At 53.8% G+C, this 16,244-nt stretch overlaps 1 protein-coding gene across 2 annotated transcripts in view; it reads left to right on the top strand.

The window, feature by feature from the left end:
• The window catches only part of LOC146829678 (phosphatidylinositol 3,4,5-trisphosphate 5-phosphatase 2-like), a 737,141-nt gene that overhangs the window by 237,934 nt on the left and 482,963 nt on the right, over positions 1-16,244 (top strand). The window contains exon 1 of one of the 2 annotated variants that reach the window (XM_085608353.1): positions 15,164-15,300. The exons of the other annotated variant lie outside the window; for it this stretch is intronic. The gene's annotated coding sequence lies outside the window, so the exon portion shown is untranslated. Of the gene's footprint in view, positions 1-15,163; positions 15,301-16,244 lie in introns of those variants that run through there. 2 annotated transcript variants of the gene reach the window in all.

Below are 16,244 nucleotides of genomic sequence, written 5' to 3'. Positions count from 1 at the left end.
AGGGCGCTATGTGGCTCTGACTGGGAGGTGGGAGGGGCAGTCCCTTTCCTTGATCTCGGTCTATGTTCCCCCGGGCCTCCAGAACTCCACCTTCTCAGACTTGGGTCGTATGCTGCTTGGGCTTCCTGACAGTCTTTTGCTTATGGGTGGGGACTTTAATTCGGTTGTCTCGGGTGACCTGGATCGCCACCCGCCCAGGGCCCTCCCTGCTGCCCAGGCGTGGCTCGGCGGACTCCTGGAGACCTTCGGTCTGGTGGATTGTTGGAGGTTAATGCATCCGACACAGTGTCAGTACACATTTCACTCTGGGGCCCATGGGAGTCTCTCCAGATTGGATTATTTTCTTATGCCCGCGGCCCAGACTGCCCGGATTCGAGAGGTTAAACACCTGGCCCGGGGTATCTCTGATCATTCCCCACTGTGGTTGCTTTTTGACACTGGGACGCGGTCCGCTGGGCGGATCGCTCCTATTAACCCTTGGTACCTGCGAGACCCCAAGATCCGTGATGGCCTGATTAAGTCGATTGATCAATATTTTCTTGAGAATGAGGGGTCGGTGTTGTCCTCAGTGTCCCTGTGGGAAGCTTTTAAAGCAGTGCTCCGCGGGCATGCCCTGTCCCAGATAGTGGAGGCTAAGAGGGTTAAGAGAGAGGCGGTGGTGACGCTGGAGACTGAAATATCGGGGCTGGAGACAGCCTTGGAGGCGGGTGTCACTCCGGATGGGCTGCATGCCCTCAGCCTGAAGCAGTTTGAATATAAGTCTCTTGTTGCTGACTCTGCCAAGACCATGTATAGGGAGCAGCAGGGTAGGTTGTATGATGCCGGAGACAAGGCGGGTAAGCTGATTGCCTGGTTGGACAAGAAGGAGAGAGTGAATCGTGTGGTCCCGGAGCTTCGGGCTTCGGATGGAGTGTGTGTGACTGAACCTGGTGAGATTGTGGAGTGTTTTGCTGACCACCTCCGGGCTGTGTACTCCCCGGTGTCTGATAGAGATGAGGACGACTCTCGTCTTCTGATATCCGTCGAGGACCGCGAGCTGATGGATGCCCCTTTGTCTGTCAACGAGATTGCTACTGCGATTCGCTCCCTTCGCTCGGGCAAGGCTATGGGCCCCAACGGCCTGCCGATTGAACTGTATAAATTACGCCCGGATAAAATCGCGCCTTTCCTCCGTCATATGTTTCAGGAGTCGCTCGAGAGGGGTTCCCTTCCCGACGACCAGCGTCTGGCTACTATAGTGGTGATTCCCAAGGATGGTAAGCCACGTGACCGCTGTGCCTCATATAGGCCTATTTCCCTACTAAACGCCGAACCCAAAATCCTTGCTAAGGTCCTTGCTAATCGCTTGCTGAGCATTATATGTGACTTGATACATCCGGATCAATGCGGCTTCATGCCTCATCGTAATACCGCTCTCAACTTACGGCGTCTGCACGGCGTCCTCGCTAGGGCGGAGTACTTCTCTGAACCGGCCGAATTGGTTTCCTTAGACGCCACGATGGCCTTTGACACCATTGAGTGGCCATTCCTTTGGGCCGTCTTGGCGAAGTTTGGCTTTGGGGAGGGATTTCTTAGCTGGGTGAAGCTTCTTTATTCTGGACCAATGGCTCAGGTTGTTGTCAATGGGCGGGTTTCTCGGCCTTTCGCTCTCGGGAGGGGAACTAGGCAGGGGTGCCCGTTGTCCCCGCTGCTCTTTGCTCTCGCCTTGGAACCGCTCGCTGCCTGGCTCCGTTGGGAGCCCTCGATCAGGGGGCTCCAGTGGGCCCCGGGCTTCGAGGATCGGGTCTCATTGTACGCGGATGATATTCTCTTGTATCTCACCTCGCCGCGGAAGTCGCTCAATGTTCTCTTTGATGTCCTTACTTCCTTCGGGAAAAATTCGGGTCTGATAATTAATTGGTCCAAATCTTGTGTGTATCCTATCTCTGGTGGCCTTCCTCTCTTGCCGCCTCGGCTTCCGCTCCAAATATCTCAGTCCGGCTTTAAATACCTGGGGGTTTACGTTTCGTTGGATCCGGCGGTCCGCTATGAGCAGAATCTCCTGTCTCCACTCCGGCGTTTGAGGGCGGATACGGCTCGGTGGTGTAAGTTGCCCTTGTCTCCACTTGGTCGCGCGGCGCTGTTTAAAATGATGTCCCTTCCCAGATTTCTTTATGCACTCCAGAACTCCTTCGATGTCATTCCGGCGGCCTACTTTAGGGAAGTGGAGAGTTTGCAGAGGAGACTGGTTTGGGATGGGTGAGCGCGTATCGCTTTGGCAAAGCTGACTCTCCCCTGGTATGACGGGGGCATCGCGCTTCCTGATATTAGACGGTACTATTGGGCCTCCCAGCTGTCTGCCATTAACCATGCTACGTACGCTCCTGGTTTGAACCCGGCATATGAGATGGATAAATTCCTGCTTCCCGGCGGTAACTATAACAGAGCGCTCTACTCTCGATCCGCTGGTAGGACCCTTACGGGCCCTACTAGGATTGCGGTACGTGTGTGGAAGGCGGCGAACGTAGCGATGGGCTGGAGTGAGCGTTTAACGTGTGCCACTCCTTTATTCGCCTCAGAACGCTTGGGAAGCCTCTGGACAACGAAAGGCTTCGAGCGCTGGGACATGATCGGCATCAGCAGAGTGGGGGACCTATGGGTTAAAGGTGCGGTTAAATCCTTCGCGGCGCTCCAGAGCGAGCACGAGCTTAGTGAAAGAGAGTTCTTCCGTTATGCACAGGTTCGGCACGCCCTGCTCTCGGTCTTTGGGGAGGGGACCACGGTCCCTGCTTCTTCGCCTCTCGAGGACCGCATTCTCGATGGTCACGTCCCCGACAGTACTATCTCCTTGATTTACAAAAAACTGATAAATTATCGGGCTGACCTCTTGGTGCGTCTTCGGGAGGCATGGACGGGAGATGGGGTGGAGTTGGACGACGAGGACTGGCAGACTGCACTGTCATCCCCTAAGGAGGTGGCCATCCCGGCCCGTCTCCGTCTGGTCCAGCTTAAGATTCTCCATCGTGTTTATGTGACGGGCCCCCGCTTGGTCTCGATGGGGTTCTCTGACGATGGACTCTGTAAGCGTGGCTGCGGGCTCAGTGCCACCTTTCTCCACATTCTATGGGAATGCCGTGAGGTGGCGGAATATTGGCGCCAGGTGCATGATGTTATGAGACGAGTCACCGGGGTCGCTCTGCTGCCGGAGGTGCGTCGCTGTGTTCTGAATGTATGGGAGCCCAATGACTATAATGCGGCTCAGGCTCGGTGGGCGGCCTTGGGGAACATGATCGCAAAGAGAGATATAGCGCAGCTTTGGGGTTCCCAACGGCCTCCCACCGTGTCCGTATGGAAGGAGAACATGGACTGGTGCATGTTCAGGGAGAAAACTGTGTATGTGGCTCGTGGTAAACCGGGGGCATGGGGTAGAATTTGGGGGCAGTGGAACGTGTATCGCGGGTCTATCTGTGCTCCCCCCCTGGTGGATACGTCTGGGGTTGCCTCGTCCCCCTGATCCTTGAGGGTTCCTTGCTTATCTCGTACTTCGGAGTACAGATTTGGTTCTCCCGTGGCCCCCCCCTCCCTCTCAGGCCTCCTTTTATTGACCGCCTTCGGGTGGTCGGGTGTGGACTCCCCCGGCTGTGGTTCGACGCCCATTTCAAGTCGTTTCGCCTTGCTTTTTGTTTTTCTTTATTTTTTTGTTATTTATATTAAAAGTGTGTATCCTGACTTCCCTTATGTGCAGCCTGATCTACTGTAATATAGCGGAGCCCCTGTGGGCCAGTCATTGTTTTTTGACCTACTTGACCACTTTAACTACTAGCGGCCGGCCCTGGCGGTTGTAGGCCCGTGCTTGTAACCTTTTCTCTGCACAATAAAATTTTTTTTTAAAAAAAACAAAACAATTATATGCTCAAATATTTGACAAAAAAAAACAAAAAAAAAAAAACAGTGTGTCACGCCCTTCAGCAAGGAACCTTCCCCACAACCCCGCTCCCCAGTCTTTCTCAGGGACCCGGTGTGAAGACATGGCCACCTCATAGGCTCTAAACCACTGCCCTATGTCATCCTTTCTAAAATACTCCTTTACTACATCTTTGGGGATGTACACCTTGGACTCTACCTGCACCGGTGGAGTGCTGCCACCAGAAGGAGCGGTGTCCAAACTTTTCGCCTTCAGCTCCAACTCCTTTAATCTTATATCATGATCCATTTGGCGTTGTTGGGCCTCCAAGGCCAACTTCTGCTTTTCCATTTCCATTTGTCCTGCCAACTTTGCCATCTCCATTGCATGCGCCCTGTCTGCTGCCCTGTCTGCCAGCTCCTCTGGCGACAGGACTCTGCTGGGCTCCGGAAGGTTGTCGGGTGGAACGATGTCCCCCGCATTCTGTGGGTCTCTTGACTCCTTCCAGGCTCTCAACGCCTTGGTGTACTGGACCTTCCTCTTGAATCCAGCATGGGGAACTCGGAGTTTTACACTGTAGCCTTTCAATTGCTCTACTGTGTATCCCTCCAGTCCCTCCCAATCCACCTCATCTATTCCAGAGATCACAGAGAGTGCTCTTCCAGCAGGGAGTGAGCCAGGCATGGCTGTCGCAATGGTCGATGTCTCAACAAAGTTCAGAAAATGAAAACCTGTGGCTGCGTTACTTGGTCTGCTCTCACTATCTGGTGATTAATAATTCACTGTATGCAAATTACAAATGCAAATCCGAAATCCCAGCCGCTGCCAACAATGTTAGACTTGGGGGTCTCTGGTTGGCGCAAGGTTGCCCTTGTGTCAAGCAGGAACCCTCTCCTCTACGTCAGGGCACAGGATAACCCCTTTGGGAATGACCCTTGCTCACCCTCTAGGTGCGTGGCGTGAGCAGCCAAGGCGATTCTTCAGGCGTTGTTGGATAAGCCATTATAATCACACACAGTAAACCCATTAATCCCCCCAGAAACGGACACCAGGCTTAGGTATGTGAAAATACGCTCTTTTATGTAAAAATAGTTATCTCAATATGCAGACTTATCACAAGACCAATAACGTTGTTTCTAGGCCACCAGATTATTAAAGCAGGCAAACAGTTCTTTACGCGAATACTTCTTTAGTCGTTTCTCAATGTCACTTGGGAGATTCCAGTCTTGACTTACTTGAGGCCTACCGCGGCTCACGCAACGGTCGTGGGCGCGCTCGCGCCGCGCACAGCTCCTCCCGGTGGCTCCCGGGCAGAGGCGGTGAGATGGGCGTGCGGTGAGGATTTAACGGGGAAGTAAGGCGGTGCGGGCCCCGAGCCCGATACTGGAATTCCTGTAGCACTGTTGCGTGGAGAGAGTCGGCACAGATCGGTGCGACTCTCGGCTTTGGGGAAGTGTTCTTGGATCCTCAATCAGCGGGTGTGGGCAACAGGCAGGCGCGGCCAGCGACCCTTAGCACGGCGGTGCAGGGGGGTCTCCACAGCGGGGGCGGCGCGGCCTGAGATGTCCGGGGATAGTGAAGCGGGGTCACAGGGCACGGACAGTGCAGCTGGATGACCCGGCGTAGATCACAGTCGTCGGACGGATTCCGGCGGGAGGGGTGACAGCGCGTTCAGCGCACTCCAGTGGCAGGCGGTGACAGAGGCGCAGGCAGCCTAGCCCGGGGACAGAGAGCGGCTCCGGACGGAGCGGGGCTCTCACGGGGTAAAGGCAGGCAAGCTCCTGAGTGTCCCGGCCCTAGGAGGGGGCGATGAGGGGCGCAGTCTCTTTCCAGCGGGATGCACACACGGCTCGATGGGAGGACGAGCAAAAGCACAGAGAACCCACTGGTCCTGGGGTTCAGTTCAGGGGGCAAGCTCAGATCAAGCCCTTGCAGAATTTTCAAGCACAAAGTAGCAAAGTCTTTTCAGCAAGTCTTTTTCCTCTCCTTTCTCAGCAAGGCAAGCAGCAGGCCAGTCCTTCCAGCGTCTTCTTCTTCTCCTAGTCGGGCAGAGGTTCTTTGTGGTAAACAGGATTCTGATTTCTTAGGAGCCAGGCTCCTACTTTTATACAGTGATTCTTTTGTTCTTTAGCGCCAGGGGGCCTGGGCCTGGCCTAGTCCAGTTCTGGAGCACTTTGTTATGGTGACTCTGCTCTTTCCTTTCAGCAGCAGGGCAGAGACATCAGCCGCTCCGCAGGGGGCGGCACCGGCTTTGTGGTGGCAGAGCACAGGTCTATTCAAGAGTCAAGGTGTACTCCTCCCACCCATCCTGGTGTCATCCCTCTACCCACCACCTGGCAGCCAACCTGTCTCTGGGGATTCCCCAACCCTGCTCCTTACTGTTGCTAGGCAGAACACACACACAGCAGAGGCGGACTGAAATGGCCAGGTCAGTAAATACTAACTTTCTAAAAGTAGTATTTACAAACCCAGGATATTAAAATAAACTTGACTACAAGAAGTATTTTATTAATCTGAGTTCAGGCATACTAAACTTGACATTCTACCATGCTCTCTGAGTCCACTGGGGTCACAGCGTGTAGTGACTCCAGCAGCCCATTCTGGCCTATGGAGAGCAGGTAGCCTTCAATAGTGAAAAACGAAAAGGGCTGTAATTCACTACTAGGACATGCCACACACATCAGGGCATGTCCTACCTTATGCCTACAATGCACCCTGCCCTTGGGCCTACCAGAGGGGTGGCTAATATGTAGGTAAGGGAAGGTTGAGGGACTGGCAAGTAGGGGCACTTGCGCAGTCCGCGCGACAGTCCCAGACTGCACACAGGGTCTGCGGTGGCAGACCCTAGACACATTTTACAAGGCCGCTTTCTGTGGGTGGCGCAACCAGCGCTGCAAGCCCACCAGCAGCATTGGCATTCACAAGCCCTGGCACCCCTGGTGCACTTTACTGGGGACTGACAGTAAATCCAATAAACCAATCATGAGCATCAATTACAGGTACACTTTACCTAGGGAGCACTTGCACTGCGGCACGGATTAGCCATGGCGCAGTGCCCTGAGCGGACAACACCAGCAAAACATCGAGGCACACCATCAAAAAAGTGGAAGGGAAACTCACGCCAAGGTGCCAGGTCTAACAAAGACGAGACTGGTCAAGGCTAGTTTAATGTCCCTGCGTTTGGGGGGGGGTTGTGTAGGAGAGTAGGGTCCGCTATCCTATGGTCACCCCAAATTTTTGCTTTTTGCTTCACTGGTTTTTGACATATTGAGGCTGTGGGCCTGCTAATCAGACCCCCAGCCTGCTGTTCTCTCTAACTAAATTGACACTATGCACCCTAGGTGCATAACCAATTGGAATTGGATCACCCTGTGAGCCCCTGTACCACTGTACACTCGGTACCCAGGGCATTGGTGTATCTAAGGCCTACCAGGGGCTGAAGCATGTATTATGCCACCCCAGGCCTGGCCTAACAAATTTGACACAACTGGCTGATAACTCAGCTGGGGTAAGTTGGTGTAACCACCTCTTACTTAGGTGTAGTATACCTATACCTAACCTTAAATGGGACACCTGGTAACCTATAAGTCACTCATATGGCAGGCCTTGACAATCCTGAAGGCAGAGTGCTTGGTTCCATGTGAGATGGTGCTCTGGCATGAGCTGAGCCTGTCTGCAGTGGTCGGAACAACTTCCTTCTACCGTTTCCAGATATCGTCATACCATATACTCTTAAGTGCATTATGAACCTCGCGGTTAAATGCTATCTTTGGTTTGGCTTTATCAAAACATGTCGAGTAAGGTGTCATACGAATTGGAATACTAACCCCTCGCCAATTCTGGCGACGGGGTTAGCATTCCACCCTTCTAGAGGGACACGACATGTACAGTACCTGAAACCCGGGTAAAATCAGACATAGCCTCAGCTCCACAAAATGGATGCTGCCACCACAGACACAAGTCTGCCCTCCTGCTGCTGGGAGTCCTTCCAGCTTGGGAGACGTGGACAAAGGGTTTCCTGCCAGGGGAGGTGCGAGCACCACCCCAGACAGGATTTTGTGTATTGGTCAGGTAGGGCTTGAAAGGAATCAGACATGCCTGAGGCTCACAAGGAGCCTCGGTGCATATGCCAGCTCAAACCGGTCCTGGGGCACACCAGCCCTGGACCTGGGGCGAGCTGGACAAAGGATTGGGGGTGTAACCACCCCCCTTCCTGGTCCCACCCTTAGGGAGGGACCTAGCAGGTAGTCCGGCCCCTAGAATCCGCTTAAAGGTAGGAGCTGTGTCCTAAGTCTTCAGACATTCTGGAATCAACTTAACCACAAGAAGAAGACGGGAACTTCGACGCTCTGCTGCACAGAGGACAGAAGGAAATCTCCTCTATGGTCAGGGAGTGACCATCTTGCTAACGCAAGCACCAACCAGCTATTCGACGTCTGCTTTGCCGCCGCCGGAGCCCGAGCCCAAAGCCCGACAAGACCTGGACCTCCAGACCTCTCACCACCCGATCCACAGTCCCTGAAAAGAAGGAACCCGTGGAGGCACCGAGACACGTGGAGCCAGCCATCTTGAAAGACCGATGACAAGCTGCAAGCGCGACAACCGAGGCTCCCTCCAAGTTGTGCTTTGGGTCCTGAGAAGCCCAACCACCGAGCAGCATCTGCACCAAAGGTGAGCCCTCCAGCATCTCCACGATCTGCGTGGGGCCCCTCTGCACTTTGCATCTCAACGCGCCTGCCCGGTCCCTGGCCCGTTAGCTAGTGGCCATTTTGGCGACCTAATTTGAAATCAACGATGCTGGTCTGGTTGCTCCAGACTGGCCCCAGCTGCTCTCCAAAAGAGCAGCCCCTCTGACCTTGCTGGTCAGAACTATCAGCTTTCTTCTCTTTCCACGACTCCTGCCTTTACCAAGGCTTGTTTGCCTCTTTTGAGTCACCGACACCGCCGACAGCGAGAACTTGTGTGGGACAGCTCGTGAACCGACTCCTGGACGTTGTCGACTTTCAGGGACCACGTGGCTGCGGAGACAAGCTACACCTCATCACCTGTTTGCACCCGACATCGCCTGGTACCTACCTGGTGCCACGCCGGTCACTGGCAAGTGACTGTGAACACTGTCCCCACTGCTTTCAGGTCTTCTACAACTCCGATCCACTCTTGGATCCACCGCATCTCTTCTGGACCGACCGCCTGCAGCATCTTTGTCGTCAGGCTCCATTGAATCGATAGAAGAAACCCGACGCACTTCGAGACCTATGCACCCGCTGCCTGTGGGTGAGGTAAAGCTGGCACTCCGGTGCCCAAGTGTAGAGAAACATCTCTAGTGTCTGTTTTTTGAATCTTAAATTCGTAGTCCATCCAGAAGACCCTTCTAGCAGTAACTTTTGAACTTTTACGCACCCATTGAAAACCTATGGGAGCACGCGTGTAACTTTCCTCACTGCACACGCGACCCGTGGACCTCCTGGTCACTAACTGAAGTTAGCTCCTTGTAGGCCCAGCGACTCTAGAGGCCCTAGGCCTGTTCCCTTTCCTGTTCGTGGTACTTATACCACTATTTTAGTAGATGGTTCGATCGGCCACCAGGGCCTATCCATATAAAGTGCAACTTCTGTATATTATAACGTTGTCTTGTTTAACGATTTGTGCTCCTGTACTCATAAAGAGTCTAGGGGATACTTTGAGTAATAAATACATATATATTTTCAATATATATCTGTGTGGTGTCCTTTCATTGGTATAAAGGGGGGTTACATATGGTAAAACAGCTTGCTTAACACGCTTTAACGAGTTTAGCCTCAAAGACTGCTTAGCCTACGCTACCACTAGGGCAGCTAGTCCGAAAAGGTTGACTTACAACCACACCATAAGGGTTGCTTGGCATGGTACAAGGTGGTCACTTTAACTATTGAACAGCATATACCAGGACAACTTATCACACATATTGTACGCTGGACGTGGCTCTGGACCTTGTCAGGAGGGCTGGCAAAGGAGCCTGGTTAGCAAAGGCCGACATTGAGTCAGCTTTCCGTTTGCTACCAGTGCACCCGAGCAGCCAACACCTGCTGGGTTTCAAGATGGACGGCCTGTACTTCTTTGACAAGTGCATGCCCATGGGGTGCGCGGTCTCCTGTGCCTTCTTTGAAGCCTTCAGCTCCTTTCTGCAATGGGCTTTTCAGCATTCCTCTGGGGTGACAGGGGTCTCGCACTACTTAGACGACTTTCTATTCATAGGGAGAGATGGCACAGAGGAATGCAAGGCAGCGCTCACGAAATTTCAGGCTCTGATGCAGCAGCTCGGCGTTCCCTTAGCCCCCAAGAAAACAGAGGGTCCAGCAAAGGTTCTCACCTTCCTAGGCATAGAACTGGACACTGTTGCAGGCGAAGCCAGGCTGCTAGTAAACAAGGTGCGTGACCTGAGACAGCAGATTGGGCTAACAGTAGGAAAAGATAAGGTCTCCCTGGGTTCCCTCCAGAGCCTCCTGGGGAAACTCAATTTTGCTGAGGTTAGCCAGAGCCCCTGCACATGTCAAAAAGAAACACCACATGGTCAAGCTGAGCAGGGGCATGCAGGAAGACTTACTGATGTGGGCGGACTTCCTGGGTCGGTCATCTGGCGCGACCCCTGGGCCAGCAACTCGGAACTAGCGCTTTTCTCTGACGCGTCAGGCCGCGAGGGGTTCGGCGTGATCATGGACAAGGAGTGGTGTGCAGAGAAGTGGCCGAATGAGTGGCACAAGAAGAAGGTAACGTCCAAGATCACTGTCCTTGAACTCTTCCCAATAGTGATAGCCTTTCATTTATGGCCCAGGGCTTTGGCAGCGAAACGAGTCTTGTTCTGGTCAGATAACCTAGCAGTGGTGCAGGCCATCAACACTCAGTCAGCTAGTTGTCCCCTGGTTTTGTGTCTGCTGCGAGAGCTAGTGAGGGCATGTCTAATAAACAATGTGGAGTGCAGGGCTAGGCACATCCAAGGGGTTTCGAATGTAGCCGCTGACTCTCTCTCTCGATTTCAGTGGCACCGCTTCCGGGAGGCCTGGCCGAGAGCGAGAGAAGAGGGGACCCCTTTCCCACCACACTTGTGGCTGCTGCTGAAGTGGGACTTCGGATGAGGGGACTGGGGGAACGGTCCTTAGCCCCAAGGACAGCGAAACGTTACAAGAGCTGTGTGGCGACATTCTGTGCGATCACCGGGGCCTGGAATGTGGAACAGGCGGTCATGGAACTTAGAGTGCAACAATTCCTTCTGTGGGCCAAGGATGGGTGTAAATCACATCCATGGATCGTGGGTCACCTGTCCGCCATTAGCCACCACGCCAAGTTAAGGGGACAGTTCGACCCCACCAAAGCTTTTGTGATTAAAGCGGCACTGCAAGGGTGGGCGAAGATGAATCCGCGCTCACCTGACACCAGGTCTCCTATTGGGCACCCTATCCTCCAAGGGATGCTCGATTGCATGATCAGAGCCACCCACTCGGGGTACGAAGCTACTCTGTTCTCGGCCTGCTTCGCCCTGGCCTTCTTTGGGGCCTTCAGGATCAGGGAGCTGGTGGCGCGATCTAAGACAGACATCTCAGGGGTGGCCTTGAACGTTAAGGACGTAGACCTAGAGTCTGGCTGTCTCAAAATATTCATTAGGCAGTCCAAAACAGACCAACACGGGCGGGGGAGGTTGATCGTGTTACATAGCCTGGGTGATGCTAGATATTGTCCTATAGTCTGGGTCAGAGCTTACTTGGCACTTCGACCGAAGGGGGCAGGATATCTCCTGGTACATTCAGACGGGCTCCCGGTCACTAGGTTTCAAGTCGTCCACATCTTGCAGGCTTGCCTTCGATTGTCAGGGCAGGCAGACGGGACCAAAAAATTCAGCAGCCTCTCCTTTAGAATAGGGGCGGCGACTACGGCTTTTCTAGAGGGAATGCCACCGGAGGGTATCAAGAAGGTAGGGCGCTGGGAGTCGCAGTACTTCAAACGATACATCCGGCCCTAGGCGTGGAGTGCAGGGCTGGGGCCCGGGTCACATTCACAGGACTTGTACAAGTTGGAATATTGTGTGGAGCCTAGGCCACGCCACTTTGCTGTGTGCCTAATGTGTATTTAGATGTGTATTTTAGATGTGTTGTGCTGTGTGGTAACTGTTACAATAAATACGTTCAACCCATCATTTCTTTATTTATCAGGAACCAAAGTGTGGGTAATTGGCCATTCAAGCATCTTGAGACTGGCTCGGTGGGCGGAGGTCAGAGAGTGGCGGAATGGCTTCCTCGCCACGGACATCACGTGGTTGGGCTACCCGGGCATGCGCTGGAGTGAATAGACAAGGAAATTGAAGCAGAGACTCGGAGGGGTTGGCCCCCGCCGAATCTGTTGGTGATCCACCTGGGAGGGAACGATCTGACCACGCTAGGGAGGAGAACTTTGCTCCAAGACATGAGGGACACTTTTTGCCAGTTGAGCAATACCCTGGGGTCAAGCGAACTGTGGTGGTCAGAAATGAAACCGCGAGCTGTCTGGAGAGGAGCACGCTCGGGGAACGCAATTGAGGTTTCACGGAGGAAAGTCAATCGAGCCATGCGCAGTCTCACGGAGCAAAGAGGTTTCGGCTTCATCAGGCATGGTCTAATTCACGCCAAGTCAACAGGGTGCCTGGAGGGAGATGGGGTGCACCTCTCCAGTCTAGGCATGGATTTATTTCTTCTGGACCTAGGGAAAGCCTTGGCAGCAGCAGGTTGTAAGTAAATAGGCCTACCGTGGTGCGGGGCCCTGGTAGTGACGGTGGCCACTCCCAAGGCTGTGGAGGAGTTACAGGGCAATCCAGAGTCTGCAGATACCAAGGGGTACTTCATGCAGCAGCACAGCGTGGTGCTAAGCCAGGATACCCAGGGATGTCTTAGCGTTGTCTCCTGGAAGAACTACGGCGCCCCGTTAGTCCTACGGGCGGTTGTGGGTCTGAGCAACCGGGGGCTGCCATAATACGCTCCGCCCACCTCTTTCGGGGGGTGTGAGTAAGCAAGTGGACTGGTGGTCCACGGATGGGAGGGGTGGCCCCTCCCAAGATTTGGTAAGCACCAATTGGCGACTGCCACGGTGTAATTTAGGCTTATCAGACGGGCAGGCGGCATAGGGTTAGCCTGCCCTGGGATCGCCCGTAAGATAACCCACCATGTTTGCATATTGGTTATGCTAATAAACCTGCAGCAATATTTCTCCACTTACAAAAGTGTTGTGTGGTTTATTGATGTATTATGTTTATTATGTGACTTCAGTTGCCGATATTGGCACTATGTCTCCCCTCACCTCGTGATGTGTCCTCCTTAATGTGTGTCCGGGACGAGGTGTGTACACCAAGCGCGCAACACCCATTTGACGCAAAGGGCTTAAGACCCCCCCCCCCCCGTCGTGTGTGGCAGCCCGGGATGAGACAGCTTCCAGGGCACGCACATAGCCGCACCCGAGCACTTCACAGGTCTTTAAAAGACCATCAGGGGCGGCTCTAGGCTCATGGTGGCCCTGTGCAGGGAGCGTAGGTAGGGGGCCCCGGAAGAGGGGGTCTGGGCGTGGCGGACTCGGAAGCCGGAGGCCGCCAAATCCCTGCCCGGGGCCGCCACGAATATGTATTGTATAAGATCGCCACGAATATGTATTGTATCCAGGGCTTTAAATGGGCCGGTACTCACCGGTATTGAGTACCGGCACTTGTCAATTTTCTCCCCTAGAGTACCGGAACTTCTCCTTGTGTCAAGAGAGTACCGGTACTCCTAGAGGCATGTTGGGGTCAGACTCTGGGTTATGGTAGTTCATGCAGCGCAGGTGCTGCTGAATACATTCAGAGGGAGCGTGTCTGTGAGGTGCTCTGACAGTAAATAGTGAGTGTATTCCTGCGCTAGGTTGCTGCTGCTGCTGTCTTACACTCTTAAGTGACAGCGTGACAGGAGTAAGGAGATGTGGCCTGACGGACAGAGCTCCTCACTTTGAAATGTTTGCGCTGCCAGTTAGCGTGTAAAGGCTGCGGTGCTGGAATACACTCGTCACTGACTGTCTGAGCGCCCAACGCCTTTTGCCAATGTTGTCTGATGTGTACAGTGCGCAATTTGTACTTTGTTTGCAGTTATATATAGCGCACACTTGGTAGGACGGTATTAAAGCACTTTAAATGAGAAGTGCAAGTTCTACACGAAAGCATACTTTATTTTGTTTTTATAGCACAGGGAGTTGAAATCAAATCCTTTTATTCTGGGCAATCTCCCCGTGCCTTAAACACAAAAAAAGTATGTTTTCATGTAAAACTTCTGCTTCTCAAGTAATAAGCTTTAATGCCCTTTAACAAGTTCGCACTGTATAAAACTGCTAAAACACCAATTAGCCGAAGGACACTAGGGGGCTTCTGCAGTTTATAAGAAAATGACGCTATTGTTAAATATCTGCCTCGATGCCACGCCACCAGGTACGCCCCTACCAGACCCTCAATCGATTTGGTGAGTACCGACACTTTTCTTTTTCCATTTAAAGCACTGATCGTATCCGATTCCTCGTGGCGGCCCCTGGGGTTTGGCGGCCCTGTGCAGGTGCACAGCTTGCACATGCCTAAGGCCGCCCCTGAGACCATCTGTATGTTAATGAGGCCTCGCTGTTGTTTCACCCCTTCTAAGAGCCCCTGCAGCCCCGCTCTTGCTTAAAGATTCAGCCCCCCCCCCGAAATTTTTTCTTAGCCCCCCCGAAATTTGGCTCTAGTTGCGCCTCTGGTGTACACCAACGTAGCACTGCTTGATTGTCATGGTTACTGTCCTGCCATTCACCAATGCCTGTTCCTTCACAAAAATGACAAACTCTTCCGATTTGAGATATCATTTCCACTTTAACTTATTCCAAGAGCGGGTGGGCGGCTCTGGTTGCCTGCTAGCTCACTCATATATATCTCAGAGGGTTTCATGGCGTCGGACTTTCCTACTTTGCCGCTGATGTCGGCTGCCCGGTGATGCTCCACGCTGCCAGGTGTTATTTTCTGCTCTCTCGCAGTTTTCCCTGCAGAATTCAAAGTTTGTGTTCCTCGTTTACTCTCGGAGTCTTGCTTCTGGCTCTGAAGAAGCGACGGCCTCGTGGGCCGGCGGCCCCTCCCCTCCCCGGAGCGCAGAGGCAGCTCACCCGGTCCCGGTCCAGCTGCGGCTGCGGAGGGAGGCTGCGGGGGCAGGGGGAGTGGAAGGCGTGCTTCGGGGGTGGGGGGCGGGCTGACAGCCGTGGGGAGGAGAGACCTGCCAAGTGCACGCAGGGCAGCACTGTGAGGAGAGATCCGCCGTCAGAGGAGGGAGGGCGGCAGAGAGACATTCAGAGGAGCAAAAAGGCAGCTGAGAGGCCAACGGATGAGGGAGGGGCAGGAAAGAGGCCAACATCGGAGGAGAGGCCAGCTGATGAGAGAGGTAAGGCATCAGAGAGTCCAGTTGGGGAGGGAAGGGCTTCCGGCCGAGGCCGGGTGAAAGTAAGAGCAGCAGAGAGGCCATGGGAGTACTGATAGGTCAGCTGAGAGAGAGAGGCCATCTGACAAGGGACAAGCAGCAGGTCAGCATCGACAGTCCAGCTAATAAAAAGAAGTAACAGCGAAGCGAACTGGGAATCAAGAGGCCAGCTGAGAGGCCAGCTTATGAAAGGGAAGCTCACAGCTGGAACACAGGAAAAGAAGTCCTCGACCCAGATCTTGAATGCAGCCATGAAGGTTTCCAAAGCAGCTTATTTCTCCCGCATTGTCCTGTCTCCCCCGCTCCACGCCCAATCGCCATTGATTCCTCACCCCTCATTCCCTTCCATCCCTCGCTACATCATCCTCTGCTCATCTTGGTCCGAGTCTCTGCCCCTCGCCCACTTGCGCCCTCTACTGCCAGCTTCCTCGTGTCTGAACCATCACCCGCGGGCATCAAGAGCCAGAAATGATTCCCGAACTCCCATCTGGGTGCTGACGTCAGGTCTGTGCTGCCCCTGCCACCCCCAGCGTCTCTCTTCCAAGCTCACCTCCACTTCCCTCTGAAGGGACCTTCAGCAAACTGTCCTTTCCAGCAGGATGGTTCCCACGTCTTCCTGGTAGAGAAAATGGATGCAACTGTACCTCCCAAGAACACACCTCCAGCTGTCCCTCGCAATCCCTCACCTCCAGTTGTCCCTCACCTCCAGCTGTCCCTCACCTCCAGCTCTCCTTCGATAACCCTCACCTCCAGCTGTCCCTCACCTCCAGCTGTCCCTCACCTCCAGTTCTCCTTCGCTATCCCTCACCTCCAGTTGACACTCACCCCCAGCTCTCCTTTGCTATCCCTCACCTCCAGTTGTCCCTCACCTCCAGCTGTCCCTCCCCTCCAGCTGTCCCTCGCTATCC

Source organism: Triturus cristatus, chromosome 5_2 (genome assembly GCF_964204655.1).
Source record: "Triturus cristatus chromosome 5_2, aTriCri1.1, whole genome shotgun sequence".
Classification (NCBI taxonomy): domain Eukaryota; kingdom Metazoa; phylum Chordata; class Amphibia; order Caudata; family Salamandridae; genus Triturus; species Triturus cristatus.
The sequence above is the reverse complement of the archived record's forward strand: the minus strand, read 5'-3'. Positions and strand labels throughout refer to the sequence as shown.